Consider the following 11042-nt stretch of genomic DNA (forward strand, 5'->3'; position numbering starts at 1 on the left):
AAATATATGCCCTTTTTCATGAATACATTTCATGAGATAATTTACCAAAAAACAAGACATCACAGATTAATAGAAAAATTTTATCTAACAACATTTGACTATTTTACTGAATATTTTCCCACTCTTCTATTTATTTCAAGAAAAAAAGAAATTTTGAAGTCTTTTAGTGCAGTATTTCAGAAACAGTTAATATGTGTCTTTATGATGGCATTGCAATTGTTTGGATAATACAGATGATTTTGTATTAATCTCATTAAAAGCACGTCAATTTGGGATTTTTCAAAGAATTGTGCTTAAGTATAGTACTATCCATATGTATGGTCATAGAAAATATATGTATTATTGTGTTGTGAATATATTTTCACAGCATATGTATGCACATATCCAAATACGTGTATCTACACACACAAACACATTGGCGTATGGAAGCTTATCACACCCTATGTTTTTATGTTTTTCTCTCTGACTGCTTTCCCTTTCAATAATATTTCTTGACAGTATAGACACATTAGTTCATATTGATCTCATACTTTTAATGGCCACATAATATTTAATTGTATGAATATATGTTTGGTTAGCCTTTCCTTTATCAAAAACATTAGGTACTTGCAAATTTCTCACTGTTCTATTTTCTTATGTCTCATTTTGTGCTGTTTCCCTAGAAATGAAATTGATGAATTATATGAGCATATAATATTTAAAAAATATATTCCAGATTACCCTGAATGCTTGTTCTAAATTTAAAGCTCTATCAGTTGTTTCTCAATATCTTCACTGATCTTTAGTATTATCAGACTTTTAGAGTTTTTTCAATCTATACGAAAATGATACCTGATGCATTGATTTTATTCCACCGAAGTAGTTATCTTTGGCTTCTTTTTGTTTATTAGACATTTATGTTTAATATTTTGTGAATTTGTTGGTCTTTGCTATATTTTCTGTTGGATCTTTTTGTCTTTTTTATTCATATGTTTGAATTATGGATAGTTTGATATTTGTTTTATGATACAAGTGTATTCTCTGATTTTGCTGGCTGTCTTAAATTTGGGTTATTTTATAGAAGTGTTGACTATGGATGTATTCAAATGTATAAAATCATTCTTGATTTTGTTTTTTAGATCTTGTTTAAGAAAACCTCTACTATTCTGATGGTGTAATTTTTTTAATGAAAAGTCCCTCTTTATGTCACTGATTGTAAATAATTTTGCAAGCTAATAAGTGGTTGTTACAGAATTCTTACACAATCTAATGTGTTGTAAAAGACCATTATTAACACTTTCAAGAACATATACTCTGGTGGATAAGTGAAGACCTGTAAGACCAATTTAGAGGATACTGAAATGTGCAAATGAGAGATGATGATGGTTTTAATAAGCTGGTGATGGTATATTCACTGAAAATGATCTAGCCTTTGAAATATTTTAAAACCAGATATGAAAATATTTACCGATGGATTTAATGTGAACTGTGGGAGAAAGATTAAGTGTTAAGAATATAACCCAAAAACGTATTTTTTATGTTTACCTTTCCTATAATCCTGAAAATCAGTTTCAGAAAAGGAAAATTGTCAGAGGAGCCAGGTGTGAGAAGGATAGAGTGTGGTAAAGGGAATATAGTCTAGACAAACTTAATTTTGAAAGTGTTTATTAGGCCTTTGAATGAAGATGTTGAATATACTGCTGGAAAACTGAGTATGTGGGCAAATTAGGGATGTGTGGTTCAAACACCTTAGAGATTCTATGGACGCAGATCTCAAGATAAATAACATAAGAATGTCACAATTGTAGCATTCACTTATACTGGTGGTTCTATAAATTGGTATTTTTAAAAATATGTAATACTCAAGTGACAATGCTAATGATTTCGATGAAGCAATTCAAAAATTTATCATAACAAATTATTTAAAACAATTTAAAAAATAAGGTGCAGGCACACACTTTTCGCTTGTATTATTACCTGTCTTACTAAGTCATGCACCAATAACATTAAGAGAAAGTAAATAAAGCTGGCCAAATGAAGAGTGTTATACAAGTTAATTGCCAATGAGTGTTATACAAGTTATTGCCAATGAGTAATCAGCATATAGATAACCATCTGCTCAAATATAATCTATTGGCCAATCTCTCTTTATAGCACCAGCATCATCCCCTTTTTATTTTGATCATCTTATCAGCATACATGTGTGCTGTTCTATCTCTCATACATACATATATGTATATATACATATATATATTTGGTTTTCTTTTTTTGAGATGGAGTCTCACTGTATCTCTCAGGCTGGAGTGCACTGGCACAATCTCAGCTCACTGTAGCCTCCGCCTCCTGGGTTCAAGTGATTATCTTGCCTCAGCCTCCCGAGTAGCTGGGATTACAGACGCGCGCCACCCTGCCTGGCTAATTTTTCTATATTTAGTAGACACTGGGTTTTACCATGTTGGCCAGGATGGTGTTGATCTCCTGACCTAGTAATCCACCCACTTCAGCCTCCCAATGTGCTGAGATTACAGGCATGAGCCACCATGCCTGGCCCTATCTTTCATATTTTAAAAATCTTTTTACCCCATATCATCCTTCAGCTGCCATCCTATTTCTATGCTCTCCTTTATGGCAAACCTCTTTGAAAGAGCTCTTTGTTCCCGTTGTCTTTTCCCTTTCTCCCCGAGACAGCCCTTGGATGTCATCATGAGTCATGTGAAGTGACACTGCAGCAATACTGACAGTCCTTTAAATTGTGCATATAGATATTTACTTTTTTCATAAGATTCTTTATTCTTATCATCTTGATTAATGCTTTTATCTGCAGTGAATTTGTTAGCAAGTTAATGTAATCTTGTCAATAAAATGGAAGATCACATGAACTTTTCCCTCCCCATTGTTTCCCATCATTACAGACGTTGGGTAAAATTAGAAGTATTTATACTATTTAAATAATGCCTAAACTATTATTTTTAAGTGTTACAGATAAACTGCTTATAGCCCACAACTGTTATGATTATCTTAATGAATGAATCATGGGCTCTGAAACATGGGAATAATTTATAATTGAGAAATAATATTGATCATACCACTGCACTCCAGCCTGGGTGACATAGCAAGATTCCATCTCAAAAAAATATATAATATTAATGTTCAAGGAGCTCAAATTCTATTGGCAAAATTCAGGATAGAAATCCTCACTAGAGATAAAAATTTTTGAGTAATCATCATATGAATAGTCCGTCGTTCAAAGATTGTTTGTTGACTTGTCTCTCCTTGTATATTGGTTGGAAATAAAATCAATCCCTTGCATACATCAGTCTCTCTCTGAGACTTTTCTAGTCCGTTGGGAAAAAATGTGAATTCCTCTATTAATAACACATTGTTTAAAAGCTAACAGTTTTGATATTTCCTGATAAATGGAGGAACAAATAGAGAAATAGTAGTTTATAAAATTACTATTGTTATATTATCATCTATAATTAATAGTTTTTCTTTGTTTATATATGTGGACCTTTGAAATCACGTAACTCTTGTTTTCATATAGGTGTGCTGAAGCCCTTCCCCAAGATGACTATATTTGGAGACAGGATTTTTGGAGGTAATTAAGGTCCTAATAGTAGGGTCCTGGTTCTATAGAATTGGTAGCCTTATAAGAAGAAGAGAAAGAGTAATATTTCTCTCTCCATGTGCATGAACTGAGGAAAGGCCATGTGAGCCACACAGTGAGGAGAATGGCACTCTGCAAGCCAGAAAGTGAGCCCTCACCAGAATCCAGGCATCCTGGAACCCTGATCTTTAACTTCTAGCCATTGGAACCAACAGAAAATAAATTTCTGTTGTTTAAACCACATACTCGGCTGGGAGCAGTGGCTCACACTTGTAATCCCAGCACTTTGGGAGGATGAGGTGGGCAGATCACTTGAGGACAGGAGTTCGAGACCAGCCTGGTCAACAGGCGAATCCCATCTCTACTAAAAACACAAAAATTAGCCGAGTGTGGAGGTGCATACCTGTAGTCCTAGCTACTCAGGGGGCTGAGGCTGGAGAATCACTTGAGCCCGGGAGGCTGCAGTTGCAGTGAGCCAAGATCATGCCACGATACTCCAGCCTGGGTAACAGAGCGAGACTGTCTAGAAAACAAAACAAAACCAAACACCTACTCTATGGTATTTTCTATGTCAGCATAAGACAAGGTGTGAAAATGGGATCTAACTTTATTTTTTTCCAAACTGATGAACCATCATATCAGTATTAATTATTGATTTATTTGGCTCTTTGTTTTACTTTTACAAAATTGCCTCACATACTAAACAATATTTATTATACTGTTTTAACCTTAAAATGAGTTTGTTATTTAGGCAAGTTCTTTTTGGGGTTTTGATTGAATTTATTTAGAATGATGTGAGAATAATTGAAATTTTTATAATATATAGATTATTCCCATGTGTGGATCTTCTATGTCTATTAGTTTACTAAACGTCTTTCAAATATTTTGTTATATTTATTCCACAAAATAGATAACTTAGGGAGCTATTATGAATAGAATCTGTCTCTCTTTTTTTTTTTTTTTTTTTTTTTTTTTTTTTTAGAATCTCACTCTGTCACTTGGGCGAGTCTTGCTCTGTCGTCCAGGCTGGAGTGTAGTGGTGCAATCTCGGCTCACTGCAAGCTACACCTCCCAGGTTCAAGCAATTCTCCTGCCTCAGCCTCCCATGTAGCTGGGACTACAGGTGCATGCCACTATGCCCTGCTAATTTTTGTATTTTTAGTAGAGACAGGGTTTCACCATGTTAGCTAGGCTGGTCTCAAACTCCTGGCCTTAATTTATCTGCCTGCCTTGGCTGGCTGGGATTACAGGCCTGAGCCACAGTGCCCAGCCTTATAGTGATTTTAATTTAGTATATACTATGTATCCATATTTATCCTTGTTTCCTCTCCATCAATATGTTTCTATATAGAAAGAACCTGTTTTAACTTTGAATGTTCAGTATCAGGTATTAATATAATTATTTCAACTTTGATTTTATTGCATTTATCCTGGTATATTTTTATGTATTTTTAATATTTAATACTTTGTTCTTGTAAATAGCAAATACATGGATTGTCTTTATTTTTTCATTAGGAATATTTCATCTTTTGGTTTAGAAATTCAAAGCATTCAAGTTTATTAAGGTAAATAATACATTTTTAATGTTACCTTCATTGTATTTTTTCTCAAGTGATGTGTTAAATTTAAATGATAAATTTGTCTTTCTAGAAATATGTTTTGTTCTGGGTTATTATGGAATTTCCCATTATAGTATCGGTCTTCAAATAAATTTATAACTATTACTCTTACTCAAATTTTAGTTATAATTATCCACCATAAGCATTTCAAACTAATAACTTACCATATATTTCTATGAAGTCTCCTTTCTTCTGTCTTTAATGTCTGGTCTCATTTTTCATTGAAATGTAGCATGTACCCAAATATTTTCATCTGCTAGGGCATAAAGATTAAATACCATCTGACTCCTTGAATGAAAATAATATATAGGGCAACTCACACGTTCCCATTTTGGACCAAGGTAATGACCAGCCACATACAAAAAGTAAACAATACGAAATAAAACAAGCAGGAAATTACTAATCAATAGGCATAAAGTTTCTGTCAAGCAAGATAAATAAGCTCTAGATATCTGCTGTACAACATGGTATCTGTAGTCAACAATAATGTAATGTATACTTAAAAATTTGTTAAGAGGGTAGATCAGTATTTTTACTACAATTAAATTTAAAATATGAAATGAAATAAAACAATAAAAATTAACAGGAATATGCAAAGATAAAACAGCAATATCGATTTCCTTAAAAATTATGATTTTTGTATTGCATTGGAACCTTGCTTGACTAATTTTTTTTGCCAGTTTTGATGGATCCATTGCATTCTCTTAAAATGTAGTAGAAGCTTATATTTTTCCTAAGTTTTAAAATACATAAGTTTAGAAAAGTTTTCTTTAAAAATTTTTAGAAACAAAGGAATGAAACTCTAAATTCAACTCTACTAACCAATTCATACCTTCTTATTACACCCAAATTCTTTCTTTTCTTTTTCACCTAGTTAAGCCTGAGAATTATTGACAGAGGCTTCTTAGTAGTTCAAGTAACTTAACTAACCAAATCATTTAGAACACAAATTAATTCTTTAAATGTCCTGGAAATAACTTGGCTGTTTTCTTAGCATGATACACTGTTGTAACAGGCCATATGGATCAGACTTCTTAACATTAGCTTGACATATAAACAGAGAAGATACTGTCTATATAAAGTAGACACAGTTTTTGATTTCGATATACAAAATGTCATCATATTTTAAGTGTGTCCTTGTATTTACCATGACATGTTCATTTAATACTGTAAGATGCAACAGTATTTTGTATACTGTATCAGATTTTTAAAATGCTAGGAATTAAAGTATAGCAATGCTTTCTGTTTTTACAATTTTTATTTTATCAATTTTGAAAGATAACTTTTAGACTATGCGTAATTTTAATGTATATTATTATTGTTAATACATACAATGGAAGATAATAGCAATTGGTTATCCTTTGAATCCTGTTTAAATTTCGAGCTGGTAACATCTGTTATTCCCCCAAAATACTTTTCATGCCATTATGAGGGTTAGTTTTTAATACAAATTTTCTAAAGTAATCTATAAAAAAATGACAAAACCATTGTTGCTGGTTTTTAAACTGGCTTTGCAAGTCAGTGGAAGTATTCTACTTTGTACTGTTGCTTTGGGAATGTTAAATGGTCTGATGATTCCATCTCCCTATCAATATTGATAAAAATTTGGTTCCTAAAAGTTATTCTTCTCCAGAATTTCCTCCAGAGCACGGATATTTATTCTGAAAAAAAATGACAGTAAAGCTTTTGTTATTTGTATATGAACAAGCAATGACAACTCATTCAAGATTGCCACTAGGCCAACTTATATTTTAAGTTGCAATCAATTTTGAGTCAGATTCAGATTTTAGGTATGTGTGATGGTTGTGTGTCAATTTGGCTAGGATGTGGTGCCCAGTTGTTTGGTCAAACTCTAGTCTAGATTTTGCTGTAACGGTATTTTGTAGATATGACTAACATTTATAATCAGTTGACTTTAAGTTAAAAAGATTACCTCCATAATGGGAGTAGGCCTCCTCTAATTATTTGAAGAGTTTCAAAGCAAAAACTGAGGTTTCCCAGAGAAGACAGAATGCTGCTGCAAAACTGCAATGTAGAAATACTGCCCACATTTCCAGTCTGCTCACCAGCCCTATAGGTTTATGACTCAGGACTACAACATCAACTTTTTACCTGAATTTTCAGCCTGCCGTATAGATTTCAAACTTGCCGGTTCCCATAACTGCATGATCTCATTCCCTAAAATAAATCTGTGTGTGTGTGTGTGTGTGTGTACGTGTGTGTGTGTACGTGTGTGTGAGTGTTTATGTATGTGTGTGTATAATTTCCATCCTGGTTGTTATTAAGTACAATATTGATTGCAAATTTATGACAGGATTTAGGTCCATGGAAAAAGCCTTATAAATTGCATTTTTATGTAATCATGATGATAGAATAACACTGCAAAAATTTATAAGATGGTAATTTCTGCAGCAAAACAACTTAAAGAACCTCATGTATCTTGCTAGTAGTTATACATTCTAACCATGTGATAATTTTATTTTATAATCGGTATTTTGTTGGCTCTGGACACAATGAATTGCTGTAAGATTTTACCTGCAAAGTTTCAGTTTCTGGGAATGTCTCACATAGGTTCAATGTTAAATGTTAGATATTCTCTAACCTGAGCAGGCATTTGAGGTTGGAGTCTCTATTCTGTCACTACTGCTACTATCCACTGGGCCCAACAATGCCTCTGCTAAGGCTGCTATAGATGCTTCCAAGCTTGCAGACTTACAAGGTGCTAATTTGCCATTCTGGTCTCTTGTTTCCTCAATGTGCTGAAGCCTTGAAGCCATTTTTGGTTTGTCAAGAAGAATACAAAATAATTCTTTTCCTCACTTGAGTTAACACTTTGATACCTGGAAAAACATGTAGTACTCCTTGTACCCTCTTTTCTCACAGTTTCTAGTAGAAATGTCCCATTTAGCTTAGCCAGCAGCTCACTCTTACCATAAGGCTCAGAGAAGAAAGGATACATCTGAGAAAAGTGTCATCATGCTGTTTTCTGTTCTGCATTCTCCCCCCATTCCTTCTTTTTAAATGAAATTCTGGGTTTTAATATAAACACATTCAGGTTATCCTACTATCTGTATATAATATAGTTTTAGGGTATGGTAATTTCTGAAGTACATGTATTTTAAGAAAATATATTTAATAATTTCCAAATAAGCGCTTTTACTTTGAAGTATGTATGAAATACAGAAATTCATCATATATTATATAATGCTATTTGAAAGATATAAGATAACAACTTTATATAAATTAAAATCTGCTGATCATTGGAATTATCAAGAGGTAAAGAAGAAATTGGCAAGACTTTAAAAAAATTTTTGTTTGTCCAGTGTAATCTAAAATGGCATAGATATTACAGAACTATCCACACTATAGTAGTCATGCAAAACTAGAATGTTATAAATGGACCACAAATATTGACATATTCCTGGAAAAAAATTCAAAAAACATCAGTTATAAGTGGAAGAGAACTACAGCTAGAAAAATCACAGCTCAAGGCATTTACAGTAAGAGACTACTGGAACATTAGGACCATTCCAGAAATTCCTAAACATTGAAGAAGCAGATAAATGAAGCAGGAAATGCTTAGGATCACAAATAGAAGGTGGCATGGATATGGGAGTTCCTCTGCTGCCATGGCTCCTCCCACCTACCTTCTTGTTGAGCTGTGGGCAGTAATATTTTTACCAAACCAAATCATTGAGTGTGGGAACTGGGGCTTAAACACAGGCAATGTCTAGTGTAGAAACATATATTCACAAGTAATGGAAAGCCTCTATAAGCAGAAGACAAAATGCCTGCCGAGGACCCCAGGAATCTCTCATACGACCCCTTAGCATGACCAGTGTAGCCTAAAGTGCCAAATCTGGGAGGTAAGATATTTCAAATCTTAATGATACACAGACAATCAAGAATCACAAAACTTTTGAGAAAGACAAGCAGCATGAAGAGAAGCAACTGACTCAACTAAGAAAACTAACATATAAGCAACAAAAAAAATTAAGCTGAACGCACTCTGAAAAGTTGAAGAAAATATGGCATCTATGAAAATACATATCTAAAGAATTTTTAAAGTGACAATTTTATGATCATGGAAAATATCCCAATAAAATAACTGTATAACTTGATTGCCCAATCTTCAGTGACTTGGAAAATTGGAACAGAGGATTCTCCCTGAAATTACTGCAAAATTATAAGACTAGTAAATACAAAAGAGATAGTTTAAAAATTGAGTATTTACCCTAAAATTCCAGTATTTATTTGACAGAATAACAGAAGGAAAAATAAGAATGAGTAAAGGGGAAGAAAAGCAAATAGAAAAAGAACTGCTAATATTTAAGAAAAATAAACTTTCAGATGAAAATGCTCACTAAATAACAGGAAGAATGAACAACTATTTATATCTAGATGGATTTTAGTGAGTTTTCAACACCAATAATAAAATTAAAATTATTAAAGATGACAACAAATTCCAAAGAGACCTACAAACCAAAATCAGAAATGCTTCTACCTTTTTTTATTTGTAAGATCCAATGCTTCTAGACAATAGAACAATGTTGAGAAAGGTTTAAAGGAAAAAAACAATTTGAATTTAGAATCTGTTGATAAAAAAACAAACTCTGTAAAATATTTAAAGAGGCTTATTTTAAGCCAAATATGAGTAACCATGACCTGGGGTATAATCTCAAGCAGTCCTGAGAACATGTGGCTGAGATGGTTGGGGTATGGTGTGGTTACGTATCTTAGAGAGAAAGAAGCTATAGGCAAAGACATAAATCAATACATGTAAAGTATAGATAGCCCAGAAAGGTGAGATACCTGGAAGCTGGAGGTGGGAGTGAGTTACAGGTCATAGATGGATCCAAAGATTTTCTGATTGGCTATTTGGTTGAAAAGAGTTAAGCTTTGCCTAGAGTTGAAGTCAGCAGAAAGAAATGCTTGAGGAAGGAATAGTATTGAATCTGCATATTGCTTTGGACAGTGTGGTCATTTTAATGTTATTGATTCTTCTAGTCAATGAGCATGGAATGTTTTTCTATTTATTTTTGTTATTTATGATTTATTTAAAGGACACATGCACCTGTCTGTTCATCACAGTGCTATTCACAATAGCCAAAACATGGAAACAACCTAAATGCCCATCAACAGTGGATTGGATAAAGAACATGTGATACATATACACAAAATCATGTCTTTTACAGCAACATGGATACAGCTGGAGGCCTTAACTAATTGAATTAATGCAGAAACAGAAAACCCAGATACTTTTGGTGTCACTTATAGGTTAGAGCTAACATGCAGTACACATAAACATAAAGATGAGACAATAGGCATGAGGAGTACTACAGCAGAGAGAGAGGGATGGGGCCAAGGGCTGAAGAACTACCTATTGGGTACTATGCTGAGTACCAGGGAAACTGATTCAGTCATATCCAAAACCTCAGCACCATGCAATATACTTCTGTAATAATCCTTCACCTGTAACCCCTGATTCTAAAATAAAAGTTGAAAAAACAAATAAAAAGAAACACTTGAGTTAAGATAAGGGGAGTTGTAGAAGCCAAGGTTCTTGTTAAGAGGATGAAGCCTCCAAGTAGCAGGCTGCAGAGAGAGTAGTTGGTAAATCTCTCTCTTCCGACCTTAAAAAGATCCAGAAAAGACCTACAAAGGGAAGGAGATTCTCTAGAGAATGCAAAATTCCTCCACACAAGACAATCTTGCAAAGTCATATCAAAATATGTCAAATGAATATATTTTGGAGTAAAATACTTTGATTTCTCTCAGGAACCACTGTCTGTCTTGCGGTACTATACCAGAATCAGGTTGGAATTAGTTATCTTATT

This window comes from Gorilla gorilla, chromosome 6 (assembly GCF_029281585.2).
Source record: "Gorilla gorilla gorilla isolate KB3781 chromosome 6, NHGRI_mGorGor1-v2.1_pri, whole genome shotgun sequence".
Lineage (NCBI taxonomy): Eukaryota > Metazoa > Chordata > Mammalia > Primates > Hominidae > Gorilla > Gorilla gorilla.